The following is a 23,722-nucleotide window of genomic DNA, read 5'->3' on the forward strand; positions in this document are numbered from 1 at the left end:
TGCCCCCTACCCTCTCTCAGCACCTCTGTAGGCTTCTGCCTCCTCCCCTGCTTCATCCGCAGAAGGAGCCCTCTTGAGACTCACATTCGAACACTCCGAGAGAGAGAGGGGCTGAAGGGTTCAGTTAGTTACAGGTGTCCTTCTGGGGCTGCTGGTCAACCCACAGCTGGCTGTCCTTGGGTTTGCTGCCCGCTTTTCCTCCATAGTGGTGGGCTCAAGTAGCCAGCTTTCCCCAAAAGGAGCCCCACATGGGCATTAAAGCCTCAAAAATAAAAGTAAGCTGCTTCCCCAGACTGACTCCTAGCAGCATGCCCCCGCTGCAAGCCTTGACCTCTGGCCGCCCAGTGTACAGCAGACGAGCAGCAGTTAATAGTGAAGGGAAATGGAAGACGAGAAATCACTCACGATCACTAGCCAAACATAATTTATATTTATTATTGTGTTGGCAGCTCGATTTTATTGCAGGGAAGCTAGGGAGGAACAGAGCCAGTGAGGCCACACGAACAGAGCCACACGAACTCCCACCGCTGAGCAGGGCTACTGGGCTTCCCGTTGCTCCGGAAGCCAGGAGAGGACCAGCATCCTGGCCCCTTCGGTCCATCCTGCGGGCTGGGACCCAGGCCTCCACTAAGGTCAAGGTAGGAATGGCCTTTCCTGTTTTCCCCAGCGGCTCCAGCAGCGGCTCCCGTGTGCTCAGAATCAATTCAGACCTTCTTGTTGGGCAGGTCAGTGTCAAACTGAGCCCCTCCCAGCTTGCTGAGGAAGTGAGTGACCAAATTAGACCAGTCTTCACAGCCACGTCCACCGGAGAACTGGTTCTTCTTGAAAATCCTGATTCTTGAGCTACAGGGTTGTCCCGGGACCACCAATAATTCTGATGGGGGTGGGGCCCACCCTGGAGTCAAACGTTACTAATCAACCAATATTTATTAACATTTTGACACATTTCGGCAACATCGATCACTTGCCACCACTGCTCATCAGAAACAAGTCACAAGGCAGAAGGTGGGGGGGGGGGTGCGATGCAAATCCATCTCTTAAAGAGAACATTAGTCAAACATTGGGGGACATATTTTAAAACCGCTGTTGATCACAATAACAACATCCAAGATACTGTGGTTATATAATGGAAGAACCTGAGGAGGACTCGACCACCAAACATGGTGAAATCTCCCAAGCATGCTGTGCTCTGTCTGAAGACAGCGTGTTAACAGAAGGGGGCTTGTTTCCAAGGCATCTATGAAAAGATAGCTCAGAGGGGTAAATACTGTGCACAGAATGGTAAAGCCAGTGGACTCAAGTTATCTGATAAAAGGAGAGACATACTTAGTTGGGGGAAAGGAAACGATCAGGTCTGGATGAAACATCTGTCAGCATTATCTCTTTCCCCTGGGTAGGAAACGCCTTCTGGGAAAGCAGTATCCCAGCTAGTTGTACTTCAGTAAATGAGTGTGAGTATTTCAGTAAATGTAAAGAATCACTTCCTTTTTTTTTCTTCACATTTTTATTTAAATTCTAGTTAGTTAACATACATTATGTTGTAATACTGTTTTCAGGAGAAGAATTTAGTGATTCATTACTTACATATAACACCCAGTGCTCAACATAAGTGCCCTCCTTAATACCCATCACCCATTTGCCTACCCCCCATCCACCTCCCTCCATCAACCCTCAATTTGTTTTTGTTTTTAAATATTTTTTTAAATTTTTTTTAACGTTTATTTATTTTTGAGACACAGAGAGACAGAGCATGAACCGGGGAGGGGCAGAGAGAGAGGGAGACACAGAATCTGAAACGGGCTCCAGGCTCTGAGCTGTCAGCACAGAGCCCGACGCGGGGCTCGAACTCACGGATCGTGAGATCGTGACCTGAGCCGAAGTCGGCCGCTTAACTGACTGAGCCACCCAGGCGCCCCTGTTTTTAAATATTTTTAATGTTTATTCATTTTTGAGAGACAGAGAAAGAGTGTGAGCAGGGATGGGGCAGAGAAGGGGAGACACAGAATGTGAAGCAGGCTCCAGGCTCTGAGCGGTCAGCACAGAGCCCATGTGGGGCTAGAACTCATGAACCACGAGATCATGACCTGAGCTGAAGTCAGACAGTCAACTAACTGAGTCACCCAGGTGCCCCAACCCTCAACTTGTTCTCTATCATAAAGAGCCTCTTATGGTTTGTTTCCCTCTCTTTCTCTTCTATTTCCCCCTCCCATAGGTTTATCTGTTTTGTTTCTTAAATTCCACATGTGAGTGAAATCATATTAGTATTTGTCTTTCTCTAACTGACCTATTTCACTTAGCATAATACACTCTAGCTCCATCCACATCATTGCAAATGGCAAGATTTCATTCCTTTTGATGGCTGAGTAATATTCCATTATATATATACCACATCTTCTTTATCAGTTGATGGACATTTGGGCTCTTTCCAAGGTTTGGCTATTGTTGATAATGCTGCTATAAATATCAGGGTATATGTACCCCTTTGAATCTGTATTTCTGTATCCTTTGGGTAAATACCTAGTAGTGCAATTGCTGGATCATAGGGTAGTTCTATTTTAACTTTTTGAGAAACTTCTGTACTGTTCTCCAGGCAGCTGCACCAGTTTGCATTCCCCAAAAGTACAAGAGGGTTCCCCTTTCTCCGCATCCTCACCAACAGTTGTTTCTTGTGTTGTTAATTTTAGCCAGGTGTGAGTGGTATCTCATCATGGTTTTGATTTGTATTTCCCTGATGATGAGTGACGTTAAGCATCGTTTCATGTCTGCTAGCCATCGGGATGTCTTCTTTGGGAAAATGTCTATTCATGTTTTCTGCCTATTTCTTAACTGGATTACTTGTTTTTGGGGTGTTGAGTTTGATAAGTTCTTTACAGGTTTTGGATACTAACCCTTTATTAGATATGTCTTTTGCAAACATCTTCTCCCATTCCACAGGCTGCCTTTTAGTTTTGTTGATTGTTTCCTTCACTGTGCAGAAGTTTTTATCTTGATGAGGTTCCAAGAGTTCATTTTTGGTTTTGCTTCCCTTGTCTCTGCTGATGTGTCCAGTAAGACGTTGCTGTGGCCAAGGTCAAAGAGGTTACTGTGTGTGTTCTCTAGGATTTTGGCAGTTTCCTGTCTCACAGTTAGGTCTTTCATCTGTTTTGAATTTATTTTTGTGTATGGTGTAAGAAAGTGGGCCCGTGTCATTCTTCTGCATGTTGCTGTCCAGTCTCCCCAACACCATTTGTCCAAGAGACTTTCTTCCATCGGATGTTTTTTCCTGCTTTGTCGAAGATTAGTCGACCATATAATTGTGGGTCCAAGAATCACTTTCATTTAATGTCAATTAATTGCTAATTTTGGATGCCCATCAGTGTCCTCTGAGAGTGGCTAACGTGAGATGGGCCTGGGCATTTCCAGACCTGCAAAACTGAGGACTAAATAGACCCATGAAAGGAGAGATCCATGCTGCAGGGTAATCACCGCCTTGCATGACCCCATATCTCGCCTTGCTTTTGTTCTTGCAGGGACCCTTCTATAAAAATTCATGTCCCTTTTGCTTCCTTGCACCCCTGAAAGCAAGATGATCACCAGTAGCATTACTGGAGCCACGTGTGAAAATTCAGCCGGAGTTCTTGCTTGTGTGGCATCTGCTCAAACCAGCACGGTCTGATCTGGAAATACAACCTCAATAGGCACCACGAGTGTTTCTGTCAGTACACGGAGGGTATAGACTGTCAATTTGGACTAAATGATCTACCTTAGGGAGAAAACAAGATGCAGGACATGTAGACGGGTGTATCAAGTATGTTATTTCTTGTGATTGAAAGAGAATGAAAAAATGTTCATGAATTTACAGAAAACTAGTGAAACGATAAATAAACACAGGTACTTCTTGGTTAAGGGGGAAAGGGTGGATGGGGATGGAATGAAAGTAACACTTTGCAGTGTGTACTTTTTTATATCATTTAGATTTTCAAGCCATACAAATGTACTGTCTACCCAATAAAATAGAATAAACCAAAGCAAAACAAAACTTTAAAGATGAAAAAGGGAAAACAACATCCCTGTGAGGAAATATTCAGCGTTGAGCATTGAGAATAGATATCTGTCTCTTTGGGTACTCATTGACTTCCTGCTATTGGATAAGGCAAGATGGATAAATTACTATGTTTCTTTTTTTGCCCCAGTTGCCTGATAGAGCAGGGCAAAACTTGGTGCTTTGCTACAGTGTCTTTCTCTTATATAGATTTCTAGTATAAATCCACTCCTGTCTTCTACTCAGTCTAGGACCACTGCTTGCCTAGCTTTTGTTTAATTTATCCTTCTTTCTGGCTTTCAGTGTAGGCCCACACTAATCCCTTCTGAGGCAGAAATAGTCAAAAAAGAAGGGAATGTGGGGCCCCTGGCTGGCTCAGTTGGTAGAGCATGCGACTCTTGATCTCTGGGTCACGAGTTCAAGTCCCACATTGGGTGTAAAGATTACTTAAATAAATAACACTTAAAAAAAAAAGAAGAGAAGGAATAAACATAAGAAGAGAAGGAATAAACATAAAAGAAGAGAAGGAATAAAATACTTGAGATTTAAGACGAGAAAGGGGACTTGCATGTTTTTGATAAAAGTTTAAAATTCTTTTCAGAATATAATTTGTTCAGTGTCTACTAACCTTGTACATGTCTTGGATTCAACACATATTCTAGGAACCTGACTTATAAAAATACCTTCAAACATGTGTAAGATATAAGTACAAAAGGAATTCATTGTTCATTACAAATACTGGTGAAAATTTGTAATCAATATAAATGTCCATCAACAGTGCAGTGGGTTAAGTGAATTACAAGAAAACATGCAATTGCTTTTCTTTTTAATGTGTATTTATTTCTGAGACAGAGAGAGAGCATGAGTGGGGGGGAGGGGGCAGAGAAAGAGGGAGCCACAGAATCCGAAGCAGGCTCCAGGCTCCAAGCTGTCAGCACAGAGCCCGGCGCAGGGCTCAAACTCACGGACCGTGACATCATGACCTGAGCTGAAGTTGATCGCTCAACCGACTGAGCCACCAGGCGCCCCAAACATGCAATTGGTAAAAAGAGTGAGGCAGACCTGTGCTTACTGACGTGCAAGAAAGATCAAGTATGGAACAATCTGTACAATGACAGTTCTCAAACTTTTTGGCCTCCGGGCTTTTTTATATTCTTATAAATTAACGAGGGTATCCCAAAGAATTTTTGTTATGTAGCTCTGTCTATTGGTATTTACCATACTAGAAAATTAAAACTGAGACATTAAAAAAATGTGCTTAATAATTTATTTAAAGTAATAACAATGAGGGGAGACTGGCTGGCTCAGTTGGGAGAGCATGTGACTCTTGATTTCGGGGTCATGAGTTCCAGTCCCACATTGGGTGTAGAGATTCCTTAAATAAATAAAAACTTAAAAAGAAATAAAGTAACAATAATGAACTCATTACATGTTTACAAGAGTCATATCCTCTTTATGAAAATGAACTATATCGAAACATAACTTAGTGAGAAGGCTGGCATTGTCTCACACTTCTGCACGTGTGTTTAATCTGTGCCTTACAGAAAGAAGACGGCTGTATTCTCAGGTCTGCTTCTTCTGCATTTAATCTGTGTGATGTGTTGTCTTGGTTGAAGTACAAGAAGAAAATCCAGCCTCATATACATGTGTAATTGGAAAAGGGAAGATTATTTCAATAGCCTTTTCAGATCATCGTGGATATTTTCCTTGGATAATTCACCAAAATATAACAAGGGGTGATTTCTCAATGGTTAGTTGTAACGTGGATTCTGAAACACCATCAGTGAGATTCTCCTATTCTGTTGCATTAAAATCCATTGGTTTGAGGGTGCCTGGGTGGCTCAGGTAGTTAAGCATAGGACTCTTGATTTTGGCTCAGGTCATGATCTCATGGTTGTGAGATCAAGTCCAATGTAGGGCTCTGCGCTGGGTGTGGAACCTGCTTAAGATTCTCCTTGCCTTCTCCCTCTGCCCCTTCCCCTCTGTCACATGCACTCTCTCTCTCAAAAAATAAAATAAAATAAAATCCATTGGTCTGTCTTCCACTTTTTTTTTTAATGTTTATTTATTCTTGAGACAGAGAGAGAGAGAGAGAGAGATCAGGGGAGGGGCAGAGAAAGAGGGAGACACAGAATCTGAAGCAGCTCCAGGCTCTGAGCTGTCAGCACAGAGCCCGACGTGGGGCTCGAACTCATGAGCTGAGCCAAAATCAAATGCCCAACCGACTGAGCCACCCAGACGCCCCTATCTTCTACTCTGAATGACTATTTTACCCACACATGATTTTGTAACATTGGTCATTTGGAAAATGTCAGCTCATGGAGTTATGCAGATCTCTCTAATATTGACCATGTTATTAACAATACCAAAAATCACATTTGTTAATATCACCACCCATCTCACCACTCAAGTCTTTAAGTGTTGGAAAGTTGTCCAGGTCATGACATAAGCCATAGAGCACCCTTTGAGAACTGCTGATGTCATGAACAATCCCTTTTATGTGTAATAACAAAAGGCTGCTGCTCAAATTTGCACTGAGCTTTTATTTTTTATTTTAAAAATGTTTATTTATTCTGAAAGAGAGGGAGAGTGAGAGAGTGTGAGCAGGGAGGGGCAGAGAGAGAGAGAGAGAGAGAGAGAGAGAGAGAGAGAGAGAGAGGGAGGGAGAGAACCCCAGCAGGCTCCACACTGTTGGCTCAGGGCCCTATACAGGGCTTCAACTCAAGAACTGAGAGACCATGATCTGTGCTGAAATCAGGAGTTGGACACTTAGCCGACTGAGGCACCCAGTGCCCCTTGTGTAAAAAATTCTAATTTTTGCCTGAAAGCTTGAATGTCATCATTAGTTATAAACACTGCCAGTTTTCCTTGAAGGGACAGGATCTTTTCATTCCGTTTTGAGAAAATGTCTGAAAAATTCCCAAATCTGAATCACCAAAGATCACCATTTAGTCATCACCTCAAGTAAAAATGGTGTTCCATGAAAAAACCAGTGGAATTCAGTTTTCAAGTCCAACAATTCATTGCAAACCCCCTTCTCCCCAGATGGCCTGCGGAATGCAGTGAAAGTGTTCCATGGGTGCTTCTCATGGCATTCTACAGGACCTTAAAAAGACAGGCACTCCAAGGTTGAAATTTAATAAAATGAATAATCTCTACGGCTTTCAAAGACATTCTTAAAGAAACTGGTGTTTCCGTTATTTCGAGTGTGTGGGGGTGACGGGTTACAATGACCGTTAGGAGAGTGTGGGGCTGTCACCTCTTGATCTAACACACGAGCAGTTCTACTCAACTTTTGCTTTTTGTAACATCAATGCCCATGTCAACACTGTGGGGGGAGAAAAACACACACACACAAAGCTGGGGCGCCTGGGTGGCTCAGTCGCTTAAGCCTCAGACTTTGCCGATCAGGTCATGATCTTGAGGTTCGTGAGTGTGAGCCCCGTGTCGGGCTCTGTGCTGACAGCTCAGAGCCTGGAGCCTGCTTCGAATGCTGTGTCTCCCTCTCTCTCTGCCCCTCCCCTACTCGTGTTCTGTCTCTCTCTGTCTCAAAAATCAATAAACACTAAAAAAAAAAAAAAGAAAAAATTGTAAAAAAGCAAATAATGCCTTAGTATTATCATTAAACATTGTTTTGGCATTGTGGATCCTCTGTAATGGTCTCAGGGACCTTCAGGAATTCATAAGACCACCCTTTGAGACCGACTGATGGAGTATATAATCCCTCTTCTGTTAAGCGAGAAAAAGAAACCAACGAGATACACACACAAGTGCTGTGTCTACCTCTAGCAATTGAAAGTGATAAAGTGATGTTTACTTTTTACTTTATATACTTTTCTATTTTTTGAAGCCTTTACGATGAGTATGTATTTCTTAAGTAATGAAAAACACTAAAGAAAAAGAATAAATGAAATTGAAATTATAAACAACCATTACCACACACTCCGAGAACGTAAAATGCCGGTAGAACTATTCTCATATTGAAAATATGAAGAGATTAGATACATAAAGCAGGGGGCTTAAATTATTAAAAAAAAAAAACAAAAAGCAAAACAAGACAAAATGGGAAAGCTCGCCCTGAGAAATACCTCATTTCCCACAGGGCTGGAGGAAGGAAGTGCTGCTGTGTATGAATGCTCGAGGCACCCACCAAACCCAGGTAGCCGAAATGAATAACCCTGCTGATGCCTTTAGATGCAGTTTGAAAATAAATCTAAAACACATTCTCTCCAGAAGACAACAGGGTTAGCCTCGAAGAGTGATTTGACACTTTGGAAAGCTCGCGGCTTCCTTCCCAGAGGAAGGAGAAAATCAGACACCCGACCCAGGGCTTACATACAAAGCAGCTGCCATGGTGTTCTTCTGGGCCTGACGCCTCCCAGCCCTGTGCCCTCCTCCTTCCAGACGGAGCCCCAGTCACCTTGACTGGAAGGATCCAGTGCCCTTCTGATCTCCCCTCCTCTGCCCCCACTACCTAAGCCTCTTTCTTGGTGTCAGAACACCATGATATCAGTCATCCACGCCCTAGCATAAATGAATCTCCATTACCACCCTGGCTCCCTCGGCGCATTTGCTGGTTAAGCTGATCTGTAAAGCTGCTCCTTTCTGCTGTGTGACATCAAAGAAGCTACTGCCCCTTTCTGGGATCTGTAACCTGAGTGGGTTGGACTAGCGACCTCCAAGGTGGCCAGTGCTCTGGAGCTCTGTGACTGAGCTCCTTTAATGCAGGGTGGTGTTAACTCAGGAGGCTTTGGGAACCGGCATCTTGTTTTCAGTTCCCGAATTAAAAGAAGATTCAGAGGAAGCTCCACACACACTCCCTGCAGCGTGCCCCCTCCCCCTTCTCTTCCTCATGACCTGTGTCTCCAGGGGGAAGATCAAACAAAGAGGTTGCAGAGGGTGGTGGAATGCTGTGTTTGGTTAAATCCCAGGCTGGTTATGATTACAAAGTTCCTGCGACTGGGGAGACGCAATGGGGAATGTGGTGGGAGGGATTCAGACCTTCGAGAACGCGCTCTGGCACACCCCCCACACCCGTGCACACTCTGCATGCACTCGAGACCCTCAACACAACCGTGAGTTGCTAAAGCCTGTGTTCCAACGCCCACCGCATGTGTGCCCCCCACCCCCTTGTTTTTTCCACAAGGGCTGTTGCAAGAGTAAGAAACTTCCACAAATTAAAGGGGCAGCTGAGGGACTTTCTGCTCTGGTTGTGTCTCAGTGTCTGTCTTCCTACACCTGTGAATTTGTCGAGGGCAAGCGCCATGGGTGGTTCCTCTCTTTACCCCCAACCTTTCTCATCACACCGGGCACATACCTGATGCCTCACAAAATGTTCTTCCATGAATAAATGAATGAATGGAGAAATGAATGCTACCACTAAGGTTGAAAGACATGTTTTTAAAGGTAATGGATTATTCCCCATCAGGTGTCATTACGTCATTCAACATGTGATGCTGTCTCTATTTTCTTCACCATAATTTGCAAAGGACGGACCCTGGGGGACTGTTCGTGTTAGCTACGGAAGAGCAAAATAAAGAGCTTGTGCTGGCACGTTTAGCTGTGCTATCCTGAGATCACACTAGCCCTCTCTAGACCTCAAATTCAACTCAAAAAGAAGGTTAAAAATACCAGCCTTGGGGCCGGGTGACTCAGTCGGTTAAGCGCCCAACTCTTGATTTCAGCTCAGGTCATGATCTCACGGCCATGAGATCGAGCCCCGCGTTGGGGTCCTTGCTAGGTGTGGAGACTGCTTAGGATCCTCTCTCTCTCTCTCTGCACGCCCCCCCCACCTGCATGCACTTTCTCTCTCAAAATAAATAAATAAACATTAAAAAAGATTACCAGCCTTGAGTCTATAGGGAAGCTATGAGACTCCCAAAGAATAAATACCATTTATAAACTGAGAAGCTCATTGAAGCCATAATGACTTGCAATTATTATTATTAGATAAGCCACCTAAGGCCCAGAGAGGCCAAGTGATTTGTTCAGGGTCACCCAGTGAGTTAGTGACAGACATCAATACCCAGTTGGTGCCTGACTTCCCCACCTCCTCGAGGACACATAAAAGGAGGAAGTGCTTTCTCATAATCATCCACCAGCCCCTTAGAGCAGTTGGGACCATCAACTCAACAGGGCCTTCCGGAAACATTTGTAGGAAGATACCTGGCTAGGGTGAGGCCAGGGTCACAGGTTCAGGCTGTGCCCATCAGATAGCTTTACTGCCTTCTGGGTACACTGCACCTGCAGACAGCCTGCATTGGTGGTGATGGGGTGGGCATGACCGTCCAGACACTCCTCCAGCAGGCACTGTCAGTGTCCTGCCCAGATTCCCATGGCCCACCCTGGAGGTCACCGACAGCTGTGGTAGACCTTTTTCTGCACTCCCAGCCTGCCTCTCTCTACCTGAGGGCTTTTCCTAATAGCAGGAGCATGGGGCAGGCTGAGAGTGTAGAAAATCAATAGCCCCAGGTTTAAACCTCAGTCACTAAGGAACAATTATTGATGGATAACAGATTCTTGGCCCCTCAGAAGGTCCCCAGTGGGACTGAGCCTCAGTTGCCCAGAAGGATAACCTGCTCAGCAAAATATCCCTTAAGAGAATATTCACCTTAAGAGGTGACTTACCTGCCTTCCCTGTCTCGCGTACCCTCTCTCTCACCTTGAATTCCGTGGCTCATCTCCTAAACGAATAATTACCACCAAATCCTGCTTTAGGGAGATCCAGGTGAAGACAACTTCCCTTCACGCTCTCCAAGTGGAGAGATAGCCAGAAGGACAGAATATCTTATTCACACACCCATTCAACAAATCCATTCACTGGGCAACTTCCTCTGTGCATCTTCTCCGCAAAGGCAGACAATGTGAGATGATGAGGATGCCGAGGTGAAGCTGGTGAGGGGCTTAGCTGCCCGCTTGGCCCTTGGTTTGGCCTCAATCCCCAGTCAGAGCAGCTCTTTGAGAGGCAAGGCAAGGTCAAGGCCTTGCCTGAGAGGCAGGAGAACCGTCCCCAGGGTTTGGCTGGTCTGTTCATGCCTTCACCCATGCATTCATCACAAATTTTTGAGAGCCAACCATGTGCAAGGCCTTGTGCTGGGTGCAGATATGCAGCAGTGTGAAGCGGGGTCCCATCAGCTCAGGGCCTGCCGACCATGGGGTCTTGCACAAGCTCCTTTCCCTATCTGGGCTGAACTTGACGGTCGCTAAGGGCCTCTCTGGGCTCGAACATCCACACCTGTAAGGCAGAGCCCCTGCCCTCCAGTAGCAGAAACTCTAGTGGTCCCTCCAGGTCCAGAATATTCTTCAATGGGACTCTCTGCACAGCACAGAGTGGTCGATGTCACAGTGCACAATGGGATTTCTTCCCTTAAAAGAAACATATAATGAAAAGGAAGTTTAATAAAAATATTCAACTTGGCAATAAAGTAACCCACTCCAGAATCTTCATGTAGAGGCTTCCATGATCCCGGATCCCATGTTTAGGGTCAGAGTACTCAGGGCCTAGCTGCCAGGGACGTCTGCCCCAGTGGCCTGAGCACAGTGTTATTAACCCCTGCAGCACAGGACATCCTGGGAAAGCCGAGAGCAAGAGACCACACTCCCACTGCCAAAGGGACCTGGGCAAGGAGCTGTCACTACTGTGGACTCCAACCCAGGAGTCAAGTAAGGGTGTCCTACAGTCCTGGCCCCACGCTGGGTTCCCAGGCCAAAGGTGACAGGGGAGAGAGAGGCAGGGGCACCTGCAGGGTAGACACTGTGGATCAGGATGGAATCATGAGAGTGAGGGGCCAGGCAGTAGGTTTGGCCAAGGCCAGGCTGCCAGGCCTGCCCACAGCCCCTTGCCATCAGCTTCTCTGTAATTGGCAATGTTCGGCAGAATGCTTGGTCAGATGTCGTGGGAGGTAGCTGTTACCATTCCTCTTCGTAAAGACACTAGGAACAGAGTCGGTTTTGAGCCCAACTGTGGCTTGACGGTGGTGTGGTGGGCTTCCCTCCCTCTGTACTCCCCGTCCCATTCCTCTTAGCTATACAATGAGTAGTACAATAGAATCTCAAATCCATCCCTACGTGTCCTCAAAGCCCATGATCTTTTTTTTTTTTTTTTTATTAAACTTTATTTTTTTTCAACGTTTATTTATTTTTGGGACAGAGAGAGACAGAGCATGAACGGGGGAGGGGCAGAGAGAGAGAGACACAGAATCGGAAACAGGCTCCAGGCTCCGAGCCATCAGCCCAGAGCCCGACGCGGGGCTCGAACTCGCGGACCGCGAGATCGTGACCTGGCTGAAGTCGGACGCTTAACCGACTGCGCCACCCAGGCGCCCCTCAAAGCCCATGATCTTAACCACTACCATACAGAGTCATTGGGAGAAATTATCTTCAGGGAGCCTTCTCTCTGTGCCTTTCTCCGGCTCCCCCAGCCCCAGCTGGCCAAGATCCTCTTGGTAGGCAGAGGCCTCCCGTTAGGAAGAAGGCGGAAGAAAATGAACCCATTCATACTGAAGTTTTGTGGATTTAACGTGTTCCCCATTCAGGCCATGAGCTCACTCTAGAAAGGGGAGATTGAACAGGAATGATATTTAAGAAAAATGGCCTAATTAGCTGTGTGACCTTGGGTTACTTACTCAGCCTCAGTAAGCCCCAGTATCTTCATCTATACCACGGGAATAATACTATCTTTGCCTTGTGGCTGTAATGATTAAATGTGGAAAATGCCCAGAATATAATAGGCATCTACATATTTAAAATTAGAATTATAAGCTTCCTGAATTTACTCATGAAAGGAGGGGCTATCTTTCTTTAATGAATGACTTTAAAAAAAATTTTTTTTTAATTTTTTTTTCAACGTTTATTTATTTATTTGGGACAGAGAGAGACAGAGCATGAACGGGGGAGGGGCAGAGAGAGAGGGAGACACAGAATCGGAAACAGGCTCCAGGCTCTGAGCCATCAGCCCAGAGCCTGACGCGGGGCTCGAACTCCCGGACCGCAAGATCGTGACCTGGCTGAAGTCGGACGCTTAGCCGACTGCGCCACCCAGGCGCCCCTAAAAAAATTTTTTTTAATGTTTATTTTATTTTGAGAGACAAACAGAGAGCGAGCTGGGGAGGGGCAGAGAGAGAGGGATACACAGAATCCGAAGCAGACTCTAGGCTCCGAGATAGTCGGCACAGAGCCCGACGCAGGGTTTGAACTCCGGAACTGTGAGATCATGACTTGAGCTGAAGTCGGACACTTAACCAACCGAGCCGCCCAGGCACCCCACTTTAGTGAGGGATTTTTAACAGGGTTGTCCGTTTCTAACAAGGTAGCCGTACTTAGGGGCTGTGAAGAGGTGTCAGCGATAACAGGACTCTGAGAGGCCCCCCATTTGTAGCCCAAGCCTGAAAGGAATCTGAGGGTCGACAGAGATGGGGACCTGGACCAGAGCAGCCTGTGTGGTTTAATCAAGGCTCCCAATACCATTAGCCTGTGTTTCTCTAAATTTCTACCAAGGAACTCTCTATAGTTGCAGAGAGGAATGTGTACTGCCAGGAGGTTTAGATAGGCATATGGAATTGGCTTTCTGCCAGTAGGAAATTTCTTAGAACACATTTGTGTTCTCATAAAAATTCCTGCAGATTCTTGCATTCTATGCCAAAATATATATATATATTTAATTAAAAAAAATTTTTTTTTTTTTTAAAACCATGTCTCCCCACTCCCATAAAATCTTCAAAGTGGTACTTCCAGAAGGTACAGCGTGATCAGCCTGCGGCTTCACGCTCTGCCTGTATCTGCCACAGGCCCTCCTTCCGTGGCTGTGCACACCCAGCTTGACAACATGGCTCAGAAACTGGAGATGACTCTGGCTGACCCCACCGTCTCTCTTGGCGCCTCAGGCCCAATCTGGCCCGCTCGGCTGCTGCCCACACCACATCCACAGCATAAATAAAACATGGGCAGAGTTACCACGACCACACATACACAGAAACCAAGAGGCCCGAACCACTGTTTGGGGAGGAAATGGGGCTTGAGAGACCTGGGAGGCACGGGGGCCATATTAGCCAGGGGTCTTAGGTGGTAAGCAACAGAAATGGACTCTGGGTAATTTACTCAGCAACAGTGATTTACTTCACCAGAAGATGCGAGACAACAGAGATCCGAAGGAAAAGTTGCAGCCCCAGGCTCCCAGAGGAATCGACAGGAGGGCGGTTCTAGGAACCTGGGAAGCAGACCCCAGAGGGAAGTCACCAGGACTAGGATGAATTAGCCCCAAACACTTTCTGTATCTGTATCATTTGCTCAAGATCCAACTTCCTAGAAGGAGGAACTGGTGGCATAACGGAGTGACATGACTCATCTTCCAGCCAGGGGATGGTCAGTCCCACCCAAACTGTATGAAATGCAAGAGGGGTCAATTGCTAAAGCAAAATTATGCTATCATCAGAAAAGTGGGCACAGAATGCTGGGCAGCAGCAATTCAAATTTTTTTTTAATGTTTACTTTTGATCAGATGAGAGAGAGAGAGAGAGACAGAGCAGGCGAGGAGCAGAGAGGGAAACAGAATCTGAAGCAGGCTCCAGGCTCTGAGCTGTCAGCACAAAGCCCGACACAGGGCTCAAACCCATGAACCACGAGACCATAACCTGAGCCAAAGTTGGACGCTTAACCAACTGAACCACCCAGGTGCCCCTGAGCGGGAGCAATTCATAGGTATTCACTGCAGATCCTCGTCCAACTTGACTCCAAAGCCAGCCTGGCTGTCCCGCGCCCCCCCCCCCCACCAGGACTCATAGGTCATCTCTAGGGAGAGTGTGCCATCACCAGGTCACCACTGTCACCTGCTGAAGCTGACTCTTCCTTCCTCAGGACACAGAGCCTATCACCTTGGGCAAGAAGTTCCAGCATAAGGCACAAAGGCCATGGGGGATAGAAAGCCCATCTGGAAAGATCTTTGTCCTCAGCAGGATGACCCACAATCAGAAGCAGAAACATTCAAAGGAACAGGTTGCAGTGTGAGAGGGGAGGGGGACATGGCCACAAAAGGAGAACCCAGGAAGAGAGGCCTCTGTTCCTGTAGGCAGACTCACCACCCTCATGGTTTGGCCAAAAGCAGGTGTTGCCCTAGAAGTCTTTACTAGAGAATTCTTTTTTTTTTTTTTTTTTTTAGAAAAGTATTTTGTTTTATTTTTATTATTTTTTAATGTTTGTTTTTGAGAGAGAGTGTGAGTGAGGAAGGGGCAGAGGATCTGAAGCAGGCTCTGTGCTGACAGCAGAGAGCCCCATGTAGGGCTCACAAACCCAAGAGATCATGACTGAGTGGAACACACTCAACCGACTGAGCCACCCAGTTGCCCCTAGAGAAGTCTTGAGCTAGGCCTGGTTTGTCAGGCAGAATCTTCTTCCTGCAATGTCAAGAAAGAAAAGAAAAGAAAAAAGAAAAGAGAAGAGAAGAAGGAAAAGAGGAAGGAAGGGAAGAAAGAGAGGAAGGGAAGAAAAAAGGAACAGCAACAGCTAGCATACCAATATTCAAATGACACGTGTTACAAAACATTCAAGGGGCGCCTGGGTGGCTCAGTCGGTTGAGTGTCCGACTTCAGCTCAGGTCACGATCTCACGGTTTGTGAGTTCGAGCCCCGCGTCGGGCTCTGGGCTGATGGCTCAGAGCCTGGAGCCTGCTTCGATTCTGTGTCTCCCTCTCTCTCTGCCCCTCCCCCGTGCATGCTCTGTCTCTCTCTGTCTCAAAAATAAATAAACATTAAAAAAAAATTTTTTAAACATTCAAGTAGTGCACAACTACGCAGTGTAAAAAATTAAAGTCTGTAGAATGACTCTTTTTTACTCCCCCCCAGACTCTGCAACTTGTGCCCACTGCATGGGATCTCCAAGTACCTGCTTCCCCCCTTCTTGTGGACAGCAAGAGGGGTCCCTGGAGTGGACGGAACAAAGGAGACAGGGCAGGGAAATTCCCACTGCTGTTCCAGACCTGAAGCCAGGGCTGAGCTGAGAGCTGGGGCTGTCTCAGATGCAGTCCTGCACACAGTAGCTGTCCCCTGGGCACACCCGGCAAAAAAAGGAAGTGGTGGAAAGAGAGGGTGGGGCGGGGCGCAGGAAGCAGGAAGGAAACGCAAGGAAATTAAAGTTCCCCCTTCCTTCCCCATTCCACTTGTCTTACTCCCCCCAGAGGTTACAACTGTTACCAGCCCTTCCTTACTCAGTTACATATATAAGGCAGGTAATCAGGTGAGAAATTAACTGAGTGTTATTTTCCCATAGGCTCTTTATGAAATGATGAGAGAGTATTTTGCTTCTCCTCCTCTCAAGAAGGCCAGTCTGCTCGGTGCCCTGGAGAGACCAGGGCTCCCCCGTTGTCCTCTTCCATAGAAAGGAAGCCCTCCAGGGCAGGGGTTTTGTCCTGTTTCTCCAGCACTTAGAGCAGAGCTTGGGGAATGGTAATCACACAGTACATATTTTTGAATGAATGATGTCTTCTCTCTTATTTAACAACACCCCCTCCTTCAGATCAGATCAAGTTTGAGTAGGTTACCTTTCTTTCCAATCAACAACCTCCAGCTGGAGCCCTTGGTCTTGCTCATGCACTCTGAGATGAGGGAGCATGTTATAGACCTGGAAAAAAACAAGGCTAACCTTAGGTTTGGAGTCAGTGGACCCACCTTTGTGTTCCCGCCCAGCCACTAGCGGTGGAGGACCCAGAGAAGTGTAGCAGACGCCTTGATGTGGCACACAGAGCCCCCTTCAGGGCTGAAGAGGTGTTCCCCCTCCCAGCCCCCAGCAGCTGGAAGTGTTAAAGCCTGATGGCTCTCAGCTGAGTCCCCTGAAGGCCAAAAAGGACCACTTCTCAGAAGGTGACCTCCTTTTCCTGGGGCAGCCCAAAGCCTGCTCCACGCTGGAGTATAAAAGCTCGGTCCCCTCTCATCAGCAAGGACAACTCTGAAGAGCCATCCCAGCTCCAGAGCAACCTGTGGGATTGTCTGACACCTTTGTAGTCCAACCTCCTTCTGTGTCCAGTCCTGCCTTCTTCGCTGCCCTGGGGTGCTGCTCCTGAGACCACTTCCCAGGGAGCTTCCTGCATGCCAACTTGCCAACTCAGAGCCTGCTTCCCTGGGAACCCAAAACGCAGCAAGAGGCCACCTGATCTCTCTGTTCCCAGGCTCCTTAGCTATACAACGCATCAAAGAATGTGGGCTTTGAAGTCAGAGTTAGATTTTAATCCCAGATCCACCACTTGCCAGCTGTGTGTTGGGGGGGAATTTATTTAACCTGAGACTTATCCGCCTCATCTGTAAAATGGGAGACAGCAGACATCTTGGGTGCCCTGTGTCTCATCCCTTCAACTTGCCTGTGACATCAGCTGCAGATGTGGGGGACAGTTTCATGCAAGCTCAGACTCACTTGTGCTGGCAAGGTGCCCACCAGTTGTCCTTTACATTCCTTGCTTTGGACAGGCTGTCCCTAGGCCACTGAACCTCTATATGCTTCACTGACATTTCTTTCTTTCTTTTTTTAATGTTTATTTATTTTTGAGAGAGAGAGACAGTGCAAATGGGGGAGGGACAGAGAGAGAGAGGGAGACAGGATCCGAAGTGGGCTCCAGGCTCTGAGCTGCCAGCAGAGAGCCCGACGTAGGGCTTAAACTCACAAACTGCAAGATCATGACCGGAGCTGAAGTCGGACACTTAACCGACTGAGCCACCCAGGAGCCCCTTCACTGACGTTTCTTGGCCCCATATCTGGGTAGGATTTATTTCCCACCCTCGAAAGTGAATGCATCATACGTATTGCTTCTTGCCCATTCGGTCTCATTAACATGGCGTCATTGATATGGCACACTAATGTGATATTCTGCAGAATTGTCCAGATGGTCTAAGTCCCTTCAGACTACATTATGATAGAAGGCAGAGAATTAACATAGCCCTGATGCAAGACGCAAGCGGTTCCTGTTCTCTGCTTCATGTGAATGTGAACTGCTTTTGATTCTTCTTTCTTCTAGAGATAGAAAGAAGGCAATAAACAGATCACAATCATGCACCATGTTCTGGAGGTTGTGTTGATCAGCTCCAGCAAAGATACCATACTTAGCACAACAGCAACAATTGGGGCTAGTACTTGGTTAAGTTTGTGGTAGTTTACCCTCCTCAGCCGTTTTATACAGTTTTTGCAGGGGCTAGGCTGATAAATTAAAAGGGGCTCTGGGCTGATGGCTCGGAGCCTGGAGCCTGTTTCCGATTCTGTGTCTCCCTCTCTCTCTGCCCCTCCCCCATTCATGCTCTGTCTCTCTCTGTCCCAAAAATAAATAAACGTTGAAAAAAAAAATTTTTTTTAAATAAAAGGGAATATGACAGAGACCACCATCTCTGCTTCCTTTCTTCTTTGAGCATGGCACCGATTCCTCCCATCTGCCCTGGGACATAGTCATGTATTTGATTTAGTATCCGGGCTGGGGGGGGCGAGGGTGCAGTTTTAGAGACTTCCAACTGGACTTCCTTACTATATACTAGCTCTTATTCCATAGGTCAAAAAACCAATATCGGGGTTCTACTAACTACCAAGTTATATACTCGGGCACAGAGAAATAAGCACAGGGCACCCAGGGACCCCACTGAGTTCACTGAGACCTAGACCTAAGCCAGGGTTCCGTTACTACCTGGCTCCCATTCTACTCACTCTAATGGAGCAGGAGGTGGTGCATAACGGCACTTGGGTCACCAAATATCAGTGCAGTGATAGTGCAGACCCTGTGGCCAACAATTCCTCAAATTCCTTGCCAGTTCCCCTTTCTCATGCTCAGTTACACAAGTAATAGCCATGGATTCTTTCTGAAAAGGACTGGGCATGGGGAAATACTACCAAATACATTCGCCATAATGTTGCAGACCTTCAGTCCATGGCTCAGGTCCAGAAACAGGGTAGAGAATCGTGACCTTTTACTGGGGGCAGCTGCCTTGGCTCCCTGACCATTCATCCTTGATTTCTTTTGATTGTCTAAAGTAGACAATACACTGTGGGCCACCCATCTATCTTGTCTCTGGGAGCACTGTATTCTATTATGGTCTCCATAGCCTCTGTGGGTCAGGCCCTTCTGACTGCTACTCTGATTTTGCTGCTCATTGCAATAATCATGCCCACCTGGCTTCTAAAGTTTCGGCACCACCACCCAACCTCTATTATTTTGGGATCCCATAATCCCTGTGGGTATCAGGGAGCCCAGTTCTGCAACAGCGTCTCCTACGCTGCAACACCTGTCCCCGAAAGGTGGTGCTCCCCTCACCAGCCCATTCCTTATTGTTTCAATAAGTAGACTGTTCTCCAGAACAACTGGCCGGTGGACTTTCTGAACTTGTGTGCTACAAACACTCAAGCTTGCCCACTTCTCTGAGCCTTTTGACTTCTCCCTCCACTGTCTGCCATGCCCATTCTTTTTTTTGTTGTTTATGTTCACTTATTTATTTTGAGAGAGAGAGCATGTGTGAGTTGGGGAGGGGCAGAGAAAGAGGGAGAGAGAGAGAGTCCCAAGCAGGCTCCTTGCTGTCAGGACAGAGACCAAGGCAGAGCTGGATCCCATGGACCGTGAGATCATGACGTGAGCCAAAACCAAGAGTCAGATGCTCAACCAACTGAGCCACCCAGGCACCCCTGCCATGGCTATTCTAACATTTCTACTTCACATGAAACCCTGCTTTTCCTAAGCTTCCAAAATCCATCTAAAAAGTATATTAGCACTGTCTCCTGGGTTTCTTGCCAGGAGTTAACTCCTGCATCATAGGAGGGTACTTTCATATCAACACCTGCTCTTGTCCAGCTTTATTTTCCTCTTCTATTTTTTTACTTAAAAATTTTTTTTAATTCATTTTTGAGAAAGAGAGAGACAGAATGTGAGTGGATGAGGGGCAGACAGAGAGGAAGGCACAGAGTCTGAAGCAGACTCCAGGCTCTGAGCCATCAGCACAGAGACTGATGTGGGGCTCAAACTCACGGATGCGAGATCATGACCTGAGCTGAAGTTGGAGGCTTAGCCTATTGAGCCGCCTAGGCATCCCTGTTTTCTTCTTCTCTGGATCTGGTCCTTCAGGATTCAGTTCTGTGTATACATACCGCCCAGAAGTATCAGCCAGATCTGGTGGCTCCTTCAGTGAAATGTCCCTCTCCTCCCTTAGCAGGCCCAACACAGTTGGGATCTGACTTTTGGTGTCCATCGGATAGTCAGAAAGGAGGTGAAGGCAGGTTCTGAGGGAGGTGAGCATTATCCTGTAGGGTACTGCCTCATTTTAAACTGCATTTAAATCTCCCATAAAGAGGGACCACTCGTTGTCAACAGGAAGTGGGCCCCTTCTGCGGGCCCAGTGGATTCAGAAAATCTGAGTTCAAGATTCTCAACTGCATCTACTCCCATATCCCCAACCCGAGTATTAGGATCCCACCTCTTTCCTAACAGGCTCTGATCTTGGCATACGAGGCCTATCAGAACTGAGAAGTCCATCTTCCCTGGAGCTCTACTACTTTTAGCACAAAGTCCTAAGCCTGGTCCTCCTTCTGCAGGAGGGATTTCCTTCCATGCTACCCCAGGGGCTGCCCTCTGGCTTTTGCTTTTGGTCTTGGTGATTTTTCCCTTTGACGCTGTCATTATCCCTCTCTAGCAAACCAGCGGGCTCTGCCACACTCATTCATTTCCGTGGTCCTTATACTCACTACTTCCCTCGATGTCCAGAGACGTTGCACCAGCCACCATGACTCCTTCCACCCGCATCTCATCCCAGGTCACGGGCAGGGAGGCCTGATAATCACGAAGTTACAGCGTGCAGGGGACCAGCCTTCCTTTCTATACCAGCGATGCGGTCTTCACTGATGGCCAGATGGCAAATGACCCCTCTCCCAATTCCCACATCCTCTTCCTCGGACCACTTCTGGCACCAGCTGTCTTGGGTTAGGTTCCCTGAAAGCAGGCTCTGAGGTGGAGGACTGTCTGAAGAAGGTTAAGCAGGCAGTGCTCTTGGGAGACACACCGTAAGCGAGAGGACCGGCCTGGGAAGAAGCAAGCTGACCCCCAGTGGGGGTGCAGCTGGGGCCTCAGCTGATCCTACAGGGGGCTCTGAGCTGGGGTGGCCCTTCAGCGGGTCCCAAAGTGAGGCGAGGAGGCCCAGCCTTTACACGCCCCCGTCAGCCAGTCATGGGCTGCCCTCTGAGGCCGGGCCTCACCTTGGTGCAGGCAGCAGCTTGTGGCCGAGGACAATTCCCAGTGAGGGAAGGAGCCATGGCCAGTATTTCCAGCAGCTGGGAATGCGCGTGGGGCCCTGATGGGGGCCCTGGGAGGAACGCAGCTATAATCACCACAGTACCCATTTCACAGAGTTCTTGTGAGAACGAAATCAGATAAAACGTGCTAAGAGTTTAGCAATATTCCAGGCACTTAAGAAAAAGCACCTATTATTGTAGTTACTTATTAATAATTTAAATTATGATGCGTATAATACTGTTAGGCTGAACCATATACATTGTCAACATCTAACCTCCATTTGACCTGTAAATATGGAATTTCATATGGTTCATCCTCAGAATGAATAAGACCAGCTAATCTCATGCTTGTTCTACATACCTTACAGGATTATTTGAGGATCAACTAGAGATGGCACATGTAAAAATGCTTTGTAAAGTGAAAAGTTCCATTAAAATGTTGACGCACTGGATTATTCGTATTATCTGTTTTCCTACTACAACATCTAATAGAATGGCTGTGTTCAAGCTTCCCCAGCCAAGGATAATAAACTGTCTTACTCCATGAGATACTCAAATTACAATTCCTTTGAACCCTGCTGGCCCACATGGGAGCTCAGCCCCTGCAGAGTGTCCTGAGCTATTTTGGAGAGCTCCTCAGTGGTGGGCGACACCAGCCCCGGAGCTTGCCTTCCAGCCTCCTCAGCGGATCCCACACCCTCTATGACTCCCACCCTGGGAGACATGGCCGCCCTCTATGGGTAGCCACCAGCCCTGAGCCCACACCCTGGCCTCGTCTTAGCCACTCAACTCCAAGCATGGTTAGGCCCCTTTTCTCCATGTATCATACTTAACCAGAAACCAGGTCCAGCTTCTAGCAGGAGCTGATAAGACTTGGGGACCACAGAAGATGTGTAAAACAGAGCAATGCTCACAACCTTGATTCGTGTGGTTTTTCTCAGAGCTCACAGATCCCATGCTCGTGTCCAGGTAATCTCATAGGGTCACCTACCTATCCAGGCCCAGCTTGCTTCACATGGCAGGGCCCAGCTCAGCTCCACTTCTAGAGCTGCATGGAGCATGTCTTCACTCGTAGGGCAGACTAAAATCAGGAGAGAGAGAGAGGGAGAGAACTTCTCTGTCATCCCAAAGGCCCACATCCTGAGTCCTCAGTTTCTGCCCCAGGATAATCTTTCTTCCAGGATGACTGGCAATGGGAACTTTCCTTTGGTGGAATTTACCAAGGCCATGGTCTTGCTGTGTGTGGACGGCAGGACAACTACAGAAATACAGAATGGCCCAAGATCAGTCCAGTTCAGGATATTGCGTATTCATGATGTGTGTCCAGCCCAGTCTGGTCCAGGCCCTTTTCACGGTTTCTTTTCTGGGAGACAATCACGTCTGAATGTGCTTTCTGCAGTCCTCTAGATGGAGTCCCCCAAATCTTCCAAAACCTCTGTTCAAATAACTCACGGTTCCCTAAAGAACAAGCAACAGTTTATTACCCAGTGCACTCTTGACTAAGACAGAACTGAGAAACCTTTCTCTACCCTCCACACATGCAAAGGAGCACAGTGTTAGCTGAGTGCCAGCCACACGCACCATGTACACAAGACCCCTGCTGCCGTGAGCTTCCCGACCAGTGGGAGTGAAAGACTACCTCGTCAACCCATCAGCAGAGTCCCGGTTAAAGGGACAAGGGCCCATCCATATGATGGGAGGTTGGGACAGACAGAACATGCTTTTTATTAGAGACCGCTGGAGAATTGTGGTGGGCAGCTTTTGTAATAGATCCTAGTGATCCCCGCCTCCTGGCATTTACACCCTTGTGCAATCCCTCCTCGTGTGTGTGAATGTGTGTGCGTGTGCGTGGTGGCTGGGCTGAGGGTGAGGGGCAGCGAGACCTAATGCCTTCTCCTAACAACTAAATTATGCAAGATTCGGCTCTGAAAGCCCGGGACTTCTCACTTGCACACTGCCATGCTGGAGGGCCCACGTGGCCAGGACCTCAGAGGAAGGAAGCCACTGGGTCCAACAGCTCTCAAGGAACTGAATCTTGCCAACAATCTCACAAGTGAGCTTGGTATCTGATGCCAGTGGAGCCTTGAGATGACTGTGAACCACACCGACCCCTTGATGACAACCTGCGAGGGGCCCTGAGCAGATGATCCACATTAACAGCACCCAGGTTCCTGACCCACAGAAACAGAGATAGGAGTGTGGCTGTGGGAAGCCACTAAGTTTGGGGGTAATTTGTTATATAATTAAGTCAGAGACAATTTTCAAGATACATATTTTTTTTGAGAGACAGAGAGCAAACAGGGCAGTGGCAGAGAGAGAAGGAGACATAGAATCTGAAGCAGGCTCAGGCTCCGAGCTGTCAGCACAGAGCCCGACGCGGGGCTGGAACTCACGGAACCGCGAGATCGTGACCTGAGCCGAAGTCAGACACTTAACCAACTGAGCCACCTAGGTGCCCCTTCATTTTTA

The 23,722-nt window shown here is 47.3% G+C and overlaps 1 long non-coding RNA gene across 1 annotated transcript; it reads right to left on the reverse strand.

Annotated features, from left to right (window-relative positions):
* Positions 1-2,927: 2,927 nt before the first annotated feature.
* LOC125167303 (uncharacterized) lies at positions 2,928-22,706 on the reverse strand. The gene is made up of 4 exons (XR_007152750.1): positions 22,245-22,706; positions 16,551-16,630; positions 10,649-11,386; positions 2,928-3,742 (listed from the first exon to the last, which is right to left on the reverse strand). It is a non-coding gene; the product is annotated as an uncharacterized LOC125167303 (long non-coding RNA).
* Positions 22,707-23,722: the final 1,016 nt, after the last annotated feature.

Source organism: Prionailurus viverrinus, chromosome B3, assembly GCF_022837055.1.
Source record: "Prionailurus viverrinus isolate Anna chromosome B3, UM_Priviv_1.0, whole genome shotgun sequence".
Classification (NCBI taxonomy): domain Eukaryota; kingdom Metazoa; phylum Chordata; class Mammalia; order Carnivora; family Felidae; genus Prionailurus; species Prionailurus viverrinus.